Source organism: Rhinolophus sinicus, chromosome 3, assembly GCF_057876585.1.
Source record: "Rhinolophus sinicus isolate RSI-liver-muscle chromosome 3, RSI-T2T, whole genome shotgun sequence".
Classification (NCBI taxonomy): Eukaryota; Metazoa; Chordata; class Mammalia; order Chiroptera; family Rhinolophidae; genus Rhinolophus; species Rhinolophus sinicus.
In genome coordinates this window covers 110,820,921-110,841,908 of record NC_142503.1, presented here as the reverse complement: position 1 = coordinate 110,841,908, position 20,988 = coordinate 110,820,921, and positions in this window count along the sequence as shown.

Genomic DNA, 20,988 nt, shown 5'->3' with positions numbered 1-20,988 from the left:
TAAACATTCAGTATCTCACATAGTTCCTGTAGGTCAATAATTCATTTTGGTAGGTGGTTCTGGCTCAGGGTCTTACGTGAGGTGGCAGTCAAGATGTTGTCTGGGGTTGGAGTCATGTGAAGGCTTCACTGGGGCTGGATGATCCACGTCCAAGGTGACTCACACACCTGACAAGTTAATCCTGCTTCTTGGTAGGAGCCTTCAGTTCCCTGCCACATGGGCCTCTCCACAGGGATGCTTGAGAACTCTTATTCAACTGGCTTGAGTAGCTGACTTTCCCCCAAAGCAAGTAATATGAAAGGTCAAGTTACATTTTCCATAACCTTGCCTCCAAGCTTACACACTATCATTTCCACATTACCTTATTAGTATACAGATTAGCCTTATTCAATATAGGAGAGAACTACACAAGCTGTGAATATCAGGACACAGGGATTATTGGGGCCATTGTGGAGAGTGGCTGCCACATTTTTATTTTCCCCACAACCTATAGAATATCTTGGTCACGGGCTTTTTTCATTTATTAAACTCAAGAAGTTTATAAACTCAGCTCATATAAAATTCTGACCACATAATTCCTATTGAGATATCTGTCAAATCAAATAAAGAGGTCTTTTTTTAAATTCAGTCACATTTAAATGGCAGGAAGTAGAAGAAGTATTATAATTTAATATATTTAACTTTCTCATTTTTCCTCATTTTTCCTTGTGGTATGATTCATTTAGTAACAAAAATAAATATCAAAAAGTATTATCATCATGTAAATATCCTTTCCTCAATTTTCAATATATTATTTCTTACTCATAATAGCTGATTAGGAGTAATAAAAAGGCAGTGTAAAAAAAAATCTAACCTCATATAAATGCCAACGAAACAGATGATATCACATTGAAAATATAATCCTAGAAATATTTTAAGAACAAGCTCTTGTTCAAAAGACTAAATAAAGCTTTTAAAGATTTAATTCTAAGTGCTAAGGTTGATTTGCAGATTTCCACATTGTCTTTTATATTAATTGTTTCACGTTTTGACAAACCAAATTGTTTGCGAAGTACTTGCTACCATCCTTCAGGCCATTATCAAACATGGTAGGTAAGATATACTGTGTTTCCCCGAAATAAGACCAGGTCTTATATTAATTTTTGTTCCAACATATGCATTAGGGCTTATATTCAGGGGATGTCATCCTGAAAAAATCATGCTAGGGCTTATTTTCTGGTTAGGTCTTATTTTTAAGGAAACACAGTAGTTTCTGCATTCAGGAATGCACAGTCTAATCTAGGGAGACAGATGTATAAGTACATATATCTAAAATGCCCCCCAAACATGAACAAAAATTTGAATATCACACTAACAAATACACAGGTCTTGCCTGTTCCAAGTCTCACTTCTTCACAGAAAAAAAAAAAAAAAAATCTAGTCCCTTGAGATTCCTTTCCTCTCTCCTCACCAGGCGCAAAATGTGTCTTTGAAAGCCATGGATTTCTGTGTGTATATGAATATGTGTGTGTTCTTCTGCCACAGGACCCAGCTGCCTTTAGCCATTCCACCCGGGCTGGCTTTAAACACTACAAGTCCTGTGCGTCTACTTCCTCCAGCCTTCACTTCTGCATTTCACCCACTGCCCCATCTTCTCTCAGAGCTCTCATTCCTCAGAGACTTGGCTTCCACTAAGGCACAGCTCCATCTCAACTCACTCTAAGCTATATTATCCCAACACTTTGGCAATCTCCTGTGAAGTGAGGGGTGGGGTGGAGGGAACCTCGTATTATTCAGTGTTACTCTTGAGAAAAGGCTCCATTTCCAAGCCCCTTTGGTCCAAAGAATCATAGGCTTCTTCTCTGAGACTTGCTCTGCCATCTCTATCTCTGCCACCTCAGACTCCTGTTCTGTACTTTCTCCCATTCCCTCTTCATTGGCTCCTTCCATTTGTGTATAGGTATGATAAAATCACTTCAGTGTTCCCTCCACCTGGTTCTCCATAGGAGAGGCATAGTCTATATTCTTGGAGAGAGAGAGAGAGAGAGAGAGAGAGAGAGAGATTTATACTCACTATCTCTAATCTCTCATTTCACCCTTAATACCTACCCATTCTATTCTGGTATTTGGATCCACCATTTCATGAAACAACTAAGGTTGAGATTACCAACAGCCCCCTTGTTGTTAAATCCAATGGAAACTCACTCCTTCTTTTCAGGTGGTTCTGCATCTAATGCTTCCTTGCTACTGCCCCACCTGCTAGTCCCCTGTTCCCCACCAGGTTTTCCATATTGATATATGGAAATATTGCACATACAGCTAGAAATGCTATAGGCGGCTTGTTTAAATTCAGCCTGCAAGTCTGGAACTCTGAGTGTTTTCTCCTTAGGCCCCTTGCATGTTACAAGACAGCTCCAAGCAGTAGTTGTGGCAACATGGGCTTTTCTGTCTCTTTCTACGAACAGGATGCTCTATCCCAGCCTCTAATTTTAATCCATGAGCCTGGATGTAGTCTTCCATCTCACATGGAAACATGTAAGACCATATCCTCCACAGAAACTAAGTTCCTATTGCTATTGCCCTATTGCTGAGTCTAGAACCCATCAGCTCTATGGTGTTAACCCAACACTGTATTTCTGCTGTTCTAGTAAAAATATCCATCTCTTTTTTGACCTGAGCCTTGTCTATTTGGCACAGTCCATTTATATCTCATTTAATATTATGTAATTTTATCAAAAAGACTGTCAGAATATGACACTATGTGCAAATATCTCCTACCAATTATTCCCCCCACCAGCTTTACTGAAGTATAATTTATAAGCAAAATTGTACATATTGAAAGTATACAATATACGAGAAAATGTTTTCATATACATATACATTGTGAAATGATAACCACAATGAAGTTAATGAATACATCCATCCCCTCACATAGTTGCCATTTTGTTGTTGTTCTGAGAAAACTCAAGACCTTTAGCAAGTTTCAAGTGCAGTTATGAACCACTTAGTGATGGGGATACTCTCTGAGCAATGCATCATTAGGCGATTTCATCATCATGTGAACATCATAGAGTGCATTTACACAAACCTAAATGGCACAGCCTACTACACACTTAGACTAAATGGTATAGCCTATCGTTCCTAGGCTACAGAACTGCACCACATATTACTGTACAAAACAACAGAAGATTAAATCAAGCACAAAAGAAAATGATGCAATCAAGAGAAGTGGTGAACACAAGATGTATACGGTTGCTGATGGGGTAACAAGGCTTACAGTTTCACAGCAACACTTCCTTTAATCAGTAGAAGAGTACAGCCTACACATGACTACAACTATACAGTACAGTAAATGCATAAACCAGTAACATAGTCATTTATTATCAAGCATTATGTACTGTACATTAATTATATGTGCTCTACTTTTACCACTGGCAATGCAGGTTCATTTACACCAGCATCACCACAAACACATGAGTAATGTGTTGTTCTACAATGACTACATCATTAGGCAATGGGAATTTTTCAGCTGTCTTATAATCCTATGGAATCACTGTCATATAAGTGGTCTATCGTTGACTGAAACATTGTACATTGTGCTAACTGTATAGACCATGTTTCCCCAAAAATAAGACCTAGCTGGACAATCAGCTCTAATGCGTCTTTTGGAGCAAAAATTAATATAAGACCTGGTCTTATTTTACTATAAGACCCAGTCTGATATATGATATGATATGATATGATATGATATGATATGATATGATATGATATGATATGATATGATATGATATGATACCAGGTCTTATATTAACTTTTGCTCCAAAAGACGCATTAGAGCTGATTGTCCAGCTAGGTCTTATTTTCGGGGAAACATGGTAATACAGTATTATTAACTATAGTCACCATACTGCACATTAGATCCCAAGAAGTTATTCATCTTATAACTGAAAATCTGTACTCTTTGACCAATATCTCCCCATTTCTCTCATGCCCCAGCCCACAGCAACCATCATTCTACTCTGTTTCTATGACCTAGAATGTTTTGAGGGTGGGAATTCTACACATATGTGAGATGATACAGTATTTGTTTGTCTGTCTGACTTATTTCACTTAGCATAACATCCTCAAGCTTCATCCATGTTGTTGCAAATGACAATATTTTCTTCTACTTTATGGCTGAAATATATGTATATCACATTTTCTTTATCCAACCACAGACAGACAATTTATTTCCATATCTTTGCTACTGTGAATAAAGCTGTAATGAACATGGGAGGGTATATAGCTCTTCAACATACTGATTTTGTTTGCTTCAGATGTATATACCCAACTGTGGGATTGCTGGATCATATCATAGTTCTATTTGTATTTTGGGGGTAAACCTCCATACTGTTATTTTTAATGGCTGTACCAATTTACATTCCCATCAACAGTTTGAGTTCCCTTTTCTCCGTATCTTCACAACTTGTTTTCTCTTGTATTTCAATAATAGCCATTTTAACAGGTGTGAAGTGATATCTTACTGTGGTTTTGATTTGCACTCCCCTGATAGGTGATTTTGAGTACGTTGTCATATATCTGTTGGTTAACTGTATATCTTCTTTGGAAAAATATCTATTCAGGTCACTTGTCTATTATTTAATCTGGCTTTTTTTTTTTTTCTATTGAGTTGTATGCATTCCTTATACAGAGGGTGACAAAAAATGTACGCACATTTTAAGAAAGGAAAATTATATTAAAATTGTAATACTCAATATATACCAATAACAAAAGATGAATACAAGTCACATTTGACTTCTGCAATTACAAGAGGTGCTCAAAGTGGTTACCATCAGTACCCAGACACTTCTGATTTCTGCGAACTACTGCTTGAGCAACACTGACCAAAGTGTCCACATGTGTACATTTTTTCAGCACCCCCAGTATATGTATTTTAAAACTTAACTCATCAGATATATGGTTGGCAAATACTTTCTCCCATTCCACAGGTTGCATTTTCACTCTATAGATTGTTTCTTTGGCCATGCAGAAGCTCTGTAGTTTGACGGAGGTCCACTAGTTTATTTTTGTTTTTTGTTGCCTTTGCTTTTGGTGTCATGTCAGAAAAAAAAATTATTGTCAAGACCAATGTCAGGGAGAATTATCCCTATGCTCACTTCCAGTAGTTTTAAAGTTACAGATTTTACATTTAAGTCTTTATTCCATTGTGAGTTAATTTTTGCGAGTAGTGTAAGACAGTGGTCCAGTTTAATTCTTTTTCATTTGAATATCCAGTTTCCCCAACATCATGTATTGAGGAGGCTATCTTTCCCTACTGTGTATTCTTGGCACCCTTGTCAAAGATTAATTGACCTATATGCATGGGATTATTTCTGGGCTCTCTATTCTGTTCCATTTGTCTGTGTGTCTGATTTTATGCCAATACCATAAGGTTTTAATTAATGATTATAGCTCAGTAATATAGCTTGAAATCAGGAAGTGTGATGCCTCCAGCTTTGTTTTCCTTTCTCAAGACTGCTTTCACTATTCAGGGTCTATTGTGGTTCCATACAAAGTTTAGGATTGTGTGTTCTATATCTGTCAGAAATACCACTGGAATTTTGATAGGGATTTCATTAAACCTATAGATGGATTTGATTAGTGTGGATATTTTAACAATACTAATTCTTCCAATCCAGGAGGACAAAATATATTTCCATTTATTTGTGTCTTCTTCAGTTTCTTTCATTGATGTCATAGTTTTCAGAGTGCTGGTGTTTCACCCCCTTAGATAAATTTATTCCTAAGTATTTTACTGTTATTTTCGATGTTATTATAAATGGTAGCATTTTCTTAACTTTTTTCAGGTAATTTGTGTATAGAAATGCAACTAATTTTGTATACTGATTTTATATCCTGCAATTTTACTGAATTTCTTTAGTAGTTCTAAAAGGTTTTTGGTAGCATCTTTAGGGTTTTGTGTATATAACATCATGTCATCTATAAAAAGACAATTTGACTTCTTTCTTTCCAATTTGGAAGCCTTTTGTTTCTTTTTCTTGCCTAATTGCTCTTGTTATGACTTCCAGAACTGTGTTGACTAGAAATGGCAAGAGTAGGAATCCTTATTTCTTCTTGTTTTTAGAGAAAAATCTTTCAGTTTTTCACATTTGAGTATATTAGTTGTGAGTTTGTCATATATGACCTTCATTATGTTGATATATGTTCCTTTTATGCCCACGTTGTTGAGATTTTTTGTCATAAAATGATGTCGAATTTTGTCAAATTTTTACGTATCTATTAAGAGGATCATATGAATTTTATCTTTTATTCTCTTAAAATGGTGTATCACATTTATTGATTTGCATGTGTTGAAACATCCTTGCACTCCAGGAATAAATCCCACTTCATCATGGTATACGATCCTTTTAATGTCCTGTTGAATTCTGTTTGCCAGTATTTTGTTGAGGATTTTTGCACTGTTTATCAGCGGATATTGGTCTATAATTTTTTTTTTCCTTGTAGTGTCCTTGTCTGACTTTGGTATCAGGATAATGTAAGCCTTAAAAATGAGTTTGGAAATGTTCCCTCCTCTTCTATTCTTTGAAAGAATTTGAGAAAGATTGATATTAGTGTTTTGTAGAATTCACCCATGAAGCCATCTGGTCCTGGGCTTTTTTTTTTTCTTTCTTTCTTTTTTCTTTTTATGGGAGATTTTTGATTAGTGATTCAATTTCCTTATTCATTATTAGTCTGTCCAGATTTTCTATTTCTTTATGATTCAATCTTAGTATGTTGTACACTTCTAAGAATTTACCTATTTCATCTAGTTCAACCAATTTGTTGGCCTAAAATTGTTCATAGTAATTTACCTCTCATGATGCTTAGTATTTGTGTAGTATCAGTTTTAATGTTTTCTTTACTTGAGTCTTCTCTCTTTTTTCCAGAGTTAATCTAACTAATGGTTTGTCAATTCTGTTTATCTTTACTTTGAGGTGTAAAATTATATTGTTAATTTGAAAACTTTCTTTTTTCTTAATGTAGGCATTTATCACTATAAACTTTCCCCTTAGTACTGTTTTTGTTGTACCCTTTATGTTTTTGTATGGTGTGTTTCCATTTTCATTTGTCAAAAGATATTTTTTACTTTCCCTTTGATTTCTTTCTTGATCCATCTCTTTTTCAGAAGCATGTTTTTTAATCTCCACATATTTATGAATTTTCCAGTTTTTCTCCTGTTATTAATTTCTAGTTTTATACCATTGTGGCTAGAAAAGATACTTGCTATGATTTCAATCTTCTTAAATTTGTTAAGACTTGTTTTGTGACCTAACATGATTTATCCTTGAGAGTGTTCTCTGTGCACTTGAGAAGAATATATGTATCGCTGCTGTATGATAAAATGTTCTTTCATGTCTGTTAGGTCCATTTGGTCTAAAGTATAGTTCAAGTCAAATGTTTCTTTATTGATTTTCTGTCTGGATGATTTATTCATTGTTAAAAGTGTAGTGTTAAAGTCCTCCACTATTATTGTATTGATGGATATTCTGCCTTCAGATCTGTTAATTCTTGCTTAATACATTTTGGTGCTTCAATGTTGCATACATATATATGTACAATTGCTCTATCCTCTTGATGAATTGATCCCTTTATCATTACATAATGGTGTTCTTTTCCTCTTGTTTCTGTTTTCAACTCAAAAGTCTATTTTGCCTGATATATGTACAGCTACCATTGCTCTCTTTTAGTTTCTGTTTGTGTGGGACATCTTTTTCTATACCTTAACTTTGAGCTTACTGGTATCTATGGGCTTATACCCTGTTTCCCCAAAAATAAGACCTAGCCAGACAATCAGCTCTAATGCATCTTTTGGAGGAAAAATTAATATAAGACCCAGTATTATATTATATTATATTATATTATATTATATTATTATATTATATTATATTATATTATATTATATTATATTATATTATATTACCTGGTCTTATATTATTGTAAAATAAGACCGGATCTTATATTAATTTTTGCTCCAAAAGACGCATTAGAGCTGATTGTCCGGCTAGGTCTTATTTTCGGGGAAACATGGTAGTTGAAGTGAGTCTCTTATAAGTAGCACATAGTTTTTATCCATTCAGCCACTCTATGAGTTTTGAATAAAGAATTTAATTCATTGTCATTTAAAGTAACTATTGTTAGGTGAAGACTTAATATTGCAATGTTATTGTTTTCTGGCTGGTTTACATTTCCTTTGCTCCTTTTTCAGCTCTTGATATCTTCCTTTGTAATTTAGTGATTTTCCATAATGGTATGCTTTGATTCACTTTTTATCTTTTGTGTCTCTACTATAGGTTTTTGTTCTGTGGTTGCCATGAGGCTTACCTAAAACATCTTATAGTTATAACACTCAATTTTAATCTGATAAAAAAATTTAATTTCAATCACACAGAAAAAACCCACTCTTTTACTTTCCCAACACATTTTATGTTTTGGTGTCACAATTTACATTTTTTATGTTGTGTATCCATTAACAATTTATTAGAGATAAGTTATTTTAATACTTTTGTCTTTTAGCCTTTATACTAGAGTGATTTACACACCACCAGTAGAGATTATTCTGAATTTGACTATTTCTTATCTTTACCAGTGAGTTTTATACTTTCATGTTACTAATTAGTATTCTTTTATTTCAGTTTGAAGAACTCCCTTTAGCGTTTCTTGTAAGGCAGGTGAAGTGGTGATGAACTCCCTCAGCTTTTCTTTGTTTCAGAAAGTATTTATCTCTCCTTCGTTTTTGAAGGACAGCTTCAAAATACAGAGTAAAATATTCTTTTTCTGGCAGTTTTTTTTCCCCCTTTCAGTATTTTCAATATCTCATAACACTCTGCTGGCCTGAAAGGTTTCTGCTGGGAAATCTTCTGATACCCTTATCAGGGTTCCTTTATATGTGATGAGTTTCTTTTCTCTTGCTGCTTTCAAATTCTCTCTTTGTATTTGATTTTTGACAGTTTTATTATATTGTGTCTCAGTAAAGACCTCTTCGGGTTGAATTGGGTTGGAGACCATGTCTATATCTCTCCATAGGTTTGGAAATTTTTCAGCTATTATTTTTTTTAAATAAGTTTTCTGCCCTTTCTCCCTCTCCTCTACTTTTGCAATTCTCATAGTTTGTAAATTATTTATCTTGACGATGTCCCATATGACATATAGGCTTTCTTCACTTTTTAAAATTATTTATCTTTTTTGTCCTTTGGATAATTTCAAACGATGTGCCTTTGAGTTCACAGATTTTTTTTTCCTCTGCTCAATCAAGTCTGATGTTGACATGTTTCATTTCACTGTTAAGACATTTTTTATTTCACTCATTTTATTCTTCAGCTCCGGAATTTCTGTTTGGTTCTCTTTTTATGATTTCTATCTATTTGATAAACTTCTAATTTTGTTCATGTATTATTTTCCTGATTTTGTTGACTTGTCTATCTGTGTTCTCTTGTAGTTTGCTGAGCTTCATTAAAATAATTATTCTTAATTCTTTATCTGGTAGTTTGTAGATCTCCATTTTCAGGGGTGGGGGTATTGGTTACTGGAAAATTATTGTGTCTCATTAATGGTGTCATGTTTCTTGATTTCCATGTTCCTTGAAGTTTTGCATTATTGTCTTCACGTTTGAAGAAGTAGTCACCTCCTCCAGTGTATACTGACTGGTTTTAGGAGAAGGATGCCATCACCAGTCAGCCTTGCTAGGGATTCTGAGGCTTTCTCATCCTTTTTGATGGATGCCCCCACTCTATACTTCTTGCACTCTCTTGAGGGGGAGTTCTTAACATTGTATGCCTTCTCTCAATCCTGCAAAACCAGCCCAACTGCTGACAGCTGCCTGCTTGCTTTCACTAGGGTGAGGTGCCCTGAAATGCTCAAGGTCATATGCTTTATCTCAACCTAGCACAGTTAGACTGGCTTTCTGCACATGCACACCAGCTATTTGCAAAGGATTGCACTCACCACCCACCGGAGCACACACAAGGAGTCAGTTACAGGGATGTGGGGGTGAGGCACGCAAAGCATTGGGCATGCCTGTGGGCCAGGTAGGGGCATCTGCAGGCAGGATACCCCTGGCAGCTCATGGACGGTCTTGCTGACAGAGTCCATTAAGCAGTTAATAGGATCCACCTTGCTTTGATGAGTTCCAAGCCCTAGCTTCTATGCTCGCAGTATCTCCCAGCCCCTCAGGCATGCAGGTCACCTCAGTAGCCTGGGTGGAGTGAGAAAAAAAGTGGACCTCCTTGGCAACATCCTGCACAGTTGGGAAAGCCAGGTCCTTACTCACTATGTTCTCACTTTCCCCCATGAGAGAAATCTCAGAGCAAGGGAATCCCTCTTGGCACTGAGCTATGCCACCTTGGGGGAGGGGTGACTCTGGTAAAGCGAAAATTTCTTCTTACCCTCTTCAATGCATCTGTTCTTAAAGTTTTTTGCTCCTAAGGTATGCTCCCACAGGAACGCCCAAACTCCTATAAAAGTATTATTATCTATGGGTGATTGACAAAATCTATGTTCTGGTTGGGGGGTGGCAGTAGAAAATTCCTATTCCATCATCTTGCTAATATCACTTCCTACCAATTCTTAACATCATAAGATTGTTTTGAGGCTAAACTCTTTAAAAATAGTAAAAAATTCTCTGTAAACAATAGCGTCTATACAAGTGTTAATTATTAATAATAGGCATAAATACTCAAAGAAACAGTAAGACAGACCATAAAAACACATTGGATTATTTCTCCCCTTTAACACCTGGATCTGAGATACAAGGATGAGATCACACAGGGGCGGCTGCCAGACTGAGTCAGTCTAAGGGGAAAATTCAGTGTGCAGCAGTGGTCACAGTTAACTTAGCACCAGGCATTTTCAAAGCTCTTAAAGAATAATACCTCATTTCATCCATTATCATTCTTCTCATTTTGTAGATAAGAAAAATTAGGCACAGAGTGGTTAAACAACCTCTTAGGATGACCCAGCTAGTGAAAATCAGCTGCCAGAATTTGAACTTCTAACTCCCACACAAAATTGCTTCTACAACAGGCAGTCCTGAAGTAAACATGGATACAGGACCAAACATTACTTTCTTTTCAAAGAGCCCTTTCAATTGACTTCTTTTCTTAAAATATCCTTGAGTATTTGGGAATCAGAAGGTAGGTCTGAGGGTAACTCTGCAATAAGAGGGATCAGAAGAGTCACCTTTGTTTTTCATAACTTGCTAATTTACTCTAGTACAGATAATTGAGTCAACTATTTTCATTTCCTGAACTTCTTTGAAACATCCCATGGGCTCTTTTCAAACAGAAAAGAGAATTCAATATTGAAAAATAAACTGTTCTTTCTCCTACTTAAAGAACAAAAGCCTAGAGTACAGTTAGGGGGGAAATGAAAACTGTGAAATTATGCTTACTGTTTGAACAACCATCCCAATTAAAAAGCGCCCTGGGATTGGTATGCGTCTGGCCATGACACACGCAGACAGAAAGAGCTCTGCTGAGATTTGCAGTAGAGTCATTCTGGCATGGCCCCCTCCTGGAGCCAACTGATCAATAGGTAACCCTCACCTCTTTCAAAACATAGCAGGGATTAAAGATGCTGAAAAACAGCAACACCTCCTCACCAAGACCACATTAACCCAAACCACAGTGGTGCCAGTGCCAGCACCTGAGGAGGCAGCCCTCCTGGGGGTGTATCAACTATGAGCAGGAGGTGGGGAGATTCTGAATTGCTTTAGACACAATCTGGGGAAACACTTCAGGAGCTGCCAGCACATTTTCTCTACTTCTCAGAGATCCTTTATATGGCTCAGTGGGTCATCAGGCACATTTCATGCCCGGGTGTAAACTAAAAAGAGCCAATGTATGAGGGAGGGATAGACTACATACAAAGAGCCCAGCTCTACATCAAAGTTTAGTCCTCAGGTGAAGGGCTAAACTAAAACCTTTCAAGTAAAACTAATATGTGAAAACTTGACTTAATAGGAGGTCAGAATTGAAAGAAAAAAAGAAAAGAAAAGAAAGAAAAGAAAACCTGGAGAAACAAAAGTTAAACACAGAGAAACAGAAATAACGAGGGGCTAGAGGCCACTTATAAAAAGTGATTGTAAATAGAAAACATGACTCAGTAGCTCCCTCACATTAAGGAGAGATTAAACTTTGCGTCCTCTCAGAATGTGGATGGAATGGCATTCCCCTTCCTCCATTCTCTTTCCACATATTTGCAAAAGAGAAGACCCATAGATTGCACCCTGTAATCATGTCTGGCTCCAGTTTTCAAAGGCAGTAACTTCTACATTCACTTACTAAGTACATGAAGTACCCCAGCACCACCCAACTTGAAAAATATTAAAACCATATAAGGCCATAGTGGGAAGAGAGGGAAGTCTATATTTCCAATAGTTCCTGGACAAGTGGGTTTAGTGAATATTTACCAGATTCATTGTGATTTGTCTGCTTTTCTCATATACATACCCCACAATGCCCCATTTGGCTAGGATAACATTTTGAAATACTAATCTTTTTAATTTATTTTTTCCCCACATTTTCCCCTTTTTTTTCTTCCCTTAATTCAATAAAGCTAAATAGGAAAAAAAAGAGAAAAGTAACCAACACTCTTCCTATTACCTTGCAAACCCCAAGCTTGGGAGCTCTTTATGTCCACAGAAGAGGTAAACAAAGAGGATTCTCATATAGTGACAAGATATTAGCCAGAAACAGGAAGGGAGAGATTTCCCCCAGAAAAGAAGAACAAGGGTTTCCTCCTGGAAAGGAGAGAAAAAGAGAGGGAGAGAAGGAGGGAGGAAGGGAGGAAAGGAAAGCGGGGGAGAGAGAGAAAGAGAGAGAAAGAGAGAGAAAGAGTGAGTTTTGGGGGTCTGCAGAGCACAAAAGAGCTTGGCTCTCCTTGCCAGCAGAACCCTTGGGGGAAGCATCAAGGCCCCTGAGAAAACAGCTGTGTGAAGTACAGAGGCTGAAAGGATTGCAACAGCCTTGCAAAGGATTCTGGGGGTGCAGGTGAACTTCTGAATTGACAAGTTCTCAGACAAGGATGACAAATACCTTATCAGTGAGCTATGTGAGGAAAGGCCAGGGATCCCAGCAGCTCATCCCACCCAACCCTCTGTGATTTGGTTGGCACTATAGCAGACAATGGAAGTCTCTCTCTCTCTCTCTCTCTCTCTCTCTCTCTCTCTCTCTCTCTCTCTCTCTCTCCTGAGGTGAAGCTCTACTCTCCTCCCTCCCTGATGGGGCACTTTGTCTGATACCTACAAATCCTCTCCTAACTGGAATCTTGAGGAAACAAAAGCCAGGAAAGGACAGTGCTTGGTATGTAATACTCTGATGGTTGGCCTGCTATATTATATCCATCCCCTGACACAATAAGCACAAAGAAGCACATTATCCTTTTGACTCGTTGGAAGGAAAAATGGAAAAGTCAGGAAGAATAAAAGATATCTATCTCTGAACATTGTCTCAGCTATATTCTTTCCTAAATAAATACTTTATGTCTTTACAAATAAAATGTACTTTTAATAAATGCTATTCCTTCCAGCTTCGGTACTCGCAGCCTCCAATTCCTACATCCTCAGCATTTGGGGTAAAGGGATATCTGCCTCAGGCTCCCTAAGGGTCAGGTAGATAAGCCAAAGGTGGCAAATTCCTCTCCTTTCGTGTGTGTGTGCGCGCACGCGCACGCGCTGGGGTGAAGGGGGACCATGTGAAATCCCCTTTGGACATTCTTCTTACTGTCAGCACTAATTCCATAGAACAGAGAGCTCAGCCACAGGTAAAGGAAGCCTTGCCCCTGAATACATGACCCTCTCATGGAGTTAGAATAAATGAGCACTGAGCATCTGCCTTCGGCTAAAAGCCTGGTCAGGTTGGTCAGGGAAGATGTGATCCAACCCAACTCTCCTCTTCCCACTCAAAGTTGTCATCTTCCCCCAGCTTCACCTTAGTTTCCATAAGGAGGTAGAATGGCAATCGATGAATGAAGAAAGTCTTCCCCTACCACAAAGGAAGCCAGACGTCAGAGGTCCCTGTAGGAATTAGTCCTCTTGGGTACTTTTGGAATCTCACCAGGTGTCAGGGAAGCAAATTACTGAAGCAAAATCCTGAAATGACTAGGAATCCTCTAGCATATTTCAATCTTTCATTGTTCCAAACATGTTCATTTCCTCATGGTTTTACAAAAACAACTAACAATTTCAGGACAAAAAAAATCTCTATCATCATCAAAAGAGTTCATCTTCTCCAAGGTCTCCTATAATGAATTCTATCCAATTAAAAGTGTGGTTAACATTAAATTAATCCACTATTGAGTTCAAAAGGGCTAAACATCAGAATACTAAATGTGCTAGCTCAGATGTTTGGTTATTATTAATTTCTATGATTAAAAAGTATTTTTAAGTGATAGCACTCAGACTGCCAGGTAATTTCAAACCAACACTTTAAAGTCAGAAAAACATCTGATTTGGAGTTAAAACTTAAAGGAGAAAAAGAAGGAAAATGTTTCTTACACATTCTTCAACCTCCTCTCCCCGAGCCTCTATTTTAATTGCAAACACTGCTGTGAGATCTATCAATTGCAGACTTTCTTTTTCAACCAAAACCACTTTCAAGCCAAAGTGAAGTTAACTCAAGAGAGGGGTGGGAGGAAGGTTAAAAAGATTTCCTCTAATATTAAGACTCATGTTGAGGATATCCTTTCAAAAGCAACTCCTAATCTAAACTTATTTATATCAATCAACTGAAATAATGTTTTGACTCTGAAGTGCCATAGGCAAAATCTTCCTCGCATGTAATCTTGGTTATATGTATACATATGTATCCTGCCTTAATAAATAAAATAAAACCAAATTTAAAAATAGGAATAAATTATGGGGGGGGAAAGAAGCATGCTAGTAAGAAACATAAGATAAACCCACGAATGAGATTAGTGGGAGGGAAGAAGGGAGGAAAGAAGGGAAGAAGAGCGGGAAGGAGGGAGGGAGACGGAAGGAAGGAAGGAAGGAAGGAAGGAAGGAAGGAAGGAAGGAAGGAAGGAAGGAAGGAAGGAAGGAAAGACAGGCAAGCTTGTCTGAAGCCTATTCATTTGCCAGAGGTGAGCCAAAAACTGGGAATTATAGCAGTCATACCAGGAAGGAAAACATAAACAGTTATGTGCTTCTCGGTGTCCCTAAGATAAAACCCACCAATTCCTTAGAAGAAGTGCAACTCCTAATATAAAGAACAAAGACATGTTTTTCACATGGATCTGAGAGGCAGTAAGTTGTGTGAGCTAGTAAACAGCACTCTGCATAGCAACCTTACAGTAAATATGACAATGAGTCTCATAGGACTATTTCTTTCAACACCTTCAAAGTAGTCAAGGGATGCAATGTCAAAAGTGTAGTTTGGCAAAAGCAATTCTACAGGGGAGACCAGAAGTGGAGTGAAATTCCAGTTCTCTAGCATAAACCAGCAATCAAATTTAAAATGGACTGCAAATCCTTCAGGCAAATCTGCATATATATACTCCTCTTTCAACCAAGATTTCAGTGAGTATTGAGCAATGCTGAGCCCAGATCACCTTTTTCAAGTACCTAGATGGTTATTAGTCTAGGTTCCAGGCTAAGTGCAGCTCCCTAATCTTCAACAGCCGGCTAAGCTGGAGGTAAGTTGTCGTCTTCTTACAGAGGTGCCCAAAGAGGACTTGAGTCAAAGGCAAAGCAACTTCTGCACAGAGGTGGCCGAGGAAGGGGCTAAGTGCCTGTCTCAGGCCGTGCAGCTTAAAACTACCTATGTTTTAACCAGCAGCATTGGAGTCTCTGATGGAATCATGACCAACTCATCCTAGAACAAAATTAAACTGCCGTCTTCATTTGTAAGTTCAGATAACAAAAACCTCTTAGAAATACAGACACATCAATAAGAAGGAACACGGCTGCTTACCTACAAGAACCAAAAAACCAACACATTTCATACAAAGATTCTTAGTGGACATTGGGATTACAATATTCATGACTCACTACAGTGAATTTGCCAGAAATCCCAGTTAAATTGAGGATCATCTTAAACATCAGTCCTCCAGAAGGCCTGCTGTGAGTCCCAATGATGGGAATATTCTTATGTGTTCAAACAGCACCTGTACCTCCCATATCAAAGCATTTAGTACCCTGTACGTTAATTGCCCACTTACTCCTCATGTGAGTTAGGACTCATTCTACCTGAAGTAACAGAGAATCTCACTAACAGTGATTCAAATGATAGTTTCTTTTTCTCGCATAACAATAATTTGGAGATAAGAGACTACTGGCTCTGATGCAGTTCAGTGGTGGTGTCTGGGATTCTACTGGTCTTTCCCTCATGGTCACCAGATACCTGCTAATGCTACATGTCCACATTTAAGACAGGAGGAAGTGGGAGGTGGGAGAAGAGAAGGGGTGTTGCCATCAGTGTAGTTCTCATTTCCCAGGACAACCAACATATTTCCTAGTAAGAAACCCTCCCAGCATATCTACCTATGTCGCACAGGCCAGAATGGAGTCACTGACCAGGCGCCAGCTTCAGGGAAGGCTGGGAAAATTGGGAATGGAATGCCCGTGAACTCTAAGGCCTCGACTCAGTCTCACCTGGGACAGGGCACACTGTGGGACAAGGAGGAAATGCAACATGGATGGAAGGTATGGAACCAAGAGACTTAGCATGTTTCTCTATTTTCTGAATTAGATATAAGCTTCTTGAAGACAGAGATTCCATCTTCTTTACTGATTTATACCCCAGAGTCTCCTGGCCCAGTGCCTGGCTCATAGCAAATACTCAGTGGCTAAATGCTGAAAGGATAAAGAAAAGAAGAAATGAGCGGAAAAAAATGAATGAAATATGGAATGCCCAGCTGTCCAGCACCATAGTTCACACTTATATAAGGATACAACATAAACATATGTACACATACTTTGAACCTACCTGCATTCTAAGATAAAAATACACACACACACATATATATGTGTATATATATATACATATATATGTATGTGTGTGTGTGTGTGTATATATATATATATATATATATATATATATATATATTCTAGCCCATTCTATTCCTACTTTAAACATTCAGTAAATACTGATGATAATAACAATGGTCAAAGTCTCTACAAGACACTTTACTGTGGAAAATCAGTGCTATAACAAATAGAGTAAATATGTTAAAGTAGAGAGATTATTTTCATTGGCTCCATCAAAACACAAAGGCTTGTCCATCAAACATGACACTAAAGGAAACTTGTTCCTCTGAATCCCAAGAGGAATAGTGGTCAATAAAGTTTGTGGAACCAGTCTTTGCTCACTTAATATTAAAATAAATTACTTGGGGAAACTCCAAGCAGAAGGATTATCATTTGTCTGAAAACAAAAAACAAAAAAAGTGTGACTATGAACCACATAATTTGCAGAAGCAATCGATGAAACGCAAGCTTTATATTGGATTTAAACAAGAGCTTGCCTACAAGTTCAAGGAGTGTTCTTTATGGATTTAATTAAAATGCTGCATATGAGACCTTTCTAATCTTACTGTGCTGCAACTGTATTAAGACACTCACTTCAAAATATTTACATTTAAATATTTTATAATGCCACACTTTAAAATATTAATGATGCCACAAGTAATCTGCGACATCTACAGCCTTTCCTATAGTAAGTTAGTAAAAAAAAAAAAAAAAATCAGAGTTTGTGTTGTCCCTAGTCAGCTATTTAAAATTCAGTTTAGCAAACACACCAGCTTGTCCATTTCTACAATTCTAATGAAAACTTCTCTAAGAACTTAACTTCTTGCTATTCTAATTTGTTCTTATTCTGTCCTAGATAGTGGCACTTAAAGGGAAGAAAAGGAGCTGTTCTGGTGTCATTAAGTGTCACTGCTGAGTTTAAATACACTCCTTTTCAGAGAGAGATTTATTGAAAGGTGTCATTTAAAAGGTGAGAAAGACACCTGTACAACATAACTAGTGAACAAGTCAGTGTTATTTTGTGTGCTCCACAATGAAGAGATCATTACAGAGACCTAAGTGCTATTTGGAAATGCTGAGGTTGTGTAATGGTGCATTTGTACGGAACATAGCTTTTGTAATCATAAGATTCATTCCTTAATATTGTCTCCTTAAAAGCATCAGAGAACTGTTCTCTCTCCATAGTCATGGCCATATTCTTTTTCCTTCTTTTTTCTTTCTTTCTCTTCACTGGACAAAAAAAGGCAACTGAGGAAGATGTGATTCAATCTTTCATCGCTATAAGAAAGTCAAGCACAAGGTTATTGCAATAATAAATATGGTACAAACAATACATTATAGCACCTTGGAATACAAATGGTGATTATTCCATTATTTGTTCCTCAAAGAAAGCTAATTATTAGAGCTAATCATAAAGAAAGCTAATGATTAGAGAAAAGGCCGCCAGGTAACAGAGGCTCTTCAAAACCTGACAACTCCTGCATAAATTTGCTAAGGGATTTCAGATGCTTCTGGTTATCAACATTCTCTACTGCAAAAAGAAAACAAAACAAACAAACAAACAAAAACACCATCTCATTTGCACAATTTTTTGAGATATTTTAAAACACACAATTCTGCCTTCATGTATAATTGGTTATGAAGGGTTAAAATAGTGATAGCCCTGGATTTGGGGTTGAGATAGGAAACAGACAGCTATGTGATAGTATAAATTCATTTCAGCAGGGGACTTTCCAACTTACAAATAAAGACCATACAAAATAATAATGTCCCACTCAGTGGTATAAAATATAACTGAAATCTTTTCTGGATAGTTTGTACCGATGCTGCCTTTCTGATCTTTCAGAGGCAGTTCTCAAATGCTGTTTATAATTACCAATTAAACTAACTTATTAACCTTTCTGATGCTTCTGTCTATAGACTGTAGGTTCTCTCTCTCTCTGTCTCTCTCTCTCTCTCCCCCCACCCCACCCCCCGTCTGTCTCTTTCTCAAGAGTCTCTTAAAAATAATTTATCTTTCCCTTCTCAGAATTCAAACTTTTGTCATATAGCTAACTACCCTGATGATACCAGAGGGTAGAATGCACACATTCCTTCTTGTAGAAGAAAATGTCTACTGCATTGTTTTAAAATACATTTAATCCATCTTTATTAGAATGATTCTAAACTATTAGAATGTATTAGTAGGATTCTAAACTTTTTCCTAAACATGTACATCATTCAAAAAATCAAAAAAACAGGTTTGACTTTTTGAATCATATATTCTAAAATTGTAAGAAAAAGGTTAGACACACCAATACAATAAGCATGTTATTTCACCCCTATTCCAGATTTATTTATTGAGCCTTAACAATAGAAGACATTATATAGAACATGCACGACTTTCTTCTCTTAATTTCAGAAATTTGCATTCGAAAGCCCAATGTCCCAGAGCAATCATCATCCAAGCATAAAAACAGATTGCCTGAAATAACTGGACAACTGAGCTGGATCAGTTTGAATGTTTCTAGACAGATGAATGACATTTAACTTAGCTTTAGATCTGAGGACCCAAATTTAATGAATAAAAAGCCTTTAAGAAAACAGGCACATTTCATTCTTCTCCCTCTGACACAAAGCAATTTAATCCAAGAAGTATTTAACAAGAATGTACTATTATAAATGCTATGGCAAACTTTAGCGAAATAGAAAATAGCTTCCTATCTTCAGGTCGCTCACAACTGAGTTGTGTGGAGAAAATATACATATTCATGCAATTGATAAATAAAAGAATGTAAATGTGGTAGACAGAATTCTAAGATGGCCCCCATAATCTCCAACTTCATTGTTACATTGCGTAATGTATGTTGGCAAAAGGGATTTTGCAGCTGCAGTTAAGGTTACTAATCAGTTGACCTTAAGATTAAAAACATTGTCCTGGTGAACCTAGAATAATCACATAAGCCCTTTAAAAGCAAAAAAAAAAAAGAGTTTTCTCCAGCTAGTCTCAGAAGGATTTTCTCCAGCTATTCCTTCAAAGAGTGAGAAGGATTTGACATGCCATGGCTGGCTTGAAGATGGACAAGGCAAAGAATGCAAGCAGCCTCTGGAAGCTGAGAGAGACCTCCAGCTGTCAGCCAAAAAAAGGAAACAGAAAACTCAATCCGACAACCCCAAGGAACTGAACTCTGCCAACAACTGGAATGAGCTTGGAAGCAGATTCTTCACCAGAAATGCCAGATAAGAGCTCAGACTAGCTGACACCTGATTTCAACCTTGTAAAAACCCTAAGTAGAGAATCCAATAGAGTCCCTCTGAACTTCTGACCTATAAAACTGTTAGATAATAAATGGATGTCGTTTTAAGCTGTAAATTTATTGCTGTAAATTGTTGCATAGCAATAGAATGCTAATATAATCATATATAATTAGTGTCAAGTGAATAACAGATGAGGAAGTATATGAAAACTTAAAGAAGGCAATTGTTAATATGGCTGAAATGGACAGTCCTTCCTCATTTGCTGCTAGTATCGTGCGTATTCCTACCTCTGGGACCTTTGCACATTCTATCCTTGTTTCTAGTGGCCTACACTTTCTCTATTAACCATTCATCAGCACAAGACCCACCTCTTCATTGAATTTTCTCTGACACTTCATCTATAATGCTATCTCTCATCAATGAACTACTGTTGAATTCATACTTATTTCTGAAAATTTTTCCACTGACTTAATCGTTTCATATTTTTTCCTCTCTCAATGCCCAAGCTTATAAGCTCAATTTTCTTTTTGTATCCCAAAATAATTAAATAAATTACTTTTTGCATCCCAAAATAATTAAATTATTACTACGTATGTGACTTATTAAAAAATATACCCTGGCTACTCTGTAGAGAAAGTCTTGATTAAATTACATGGAGTTTTGTATTCACCTTACCTAAACCAAACAATGGCTATTTCTTTTTTTCCCATCACACTCATTGCTGAACACTTAAGCTTGCCTCATCTGAACCACAGTTTCAAATAACTCTGTAC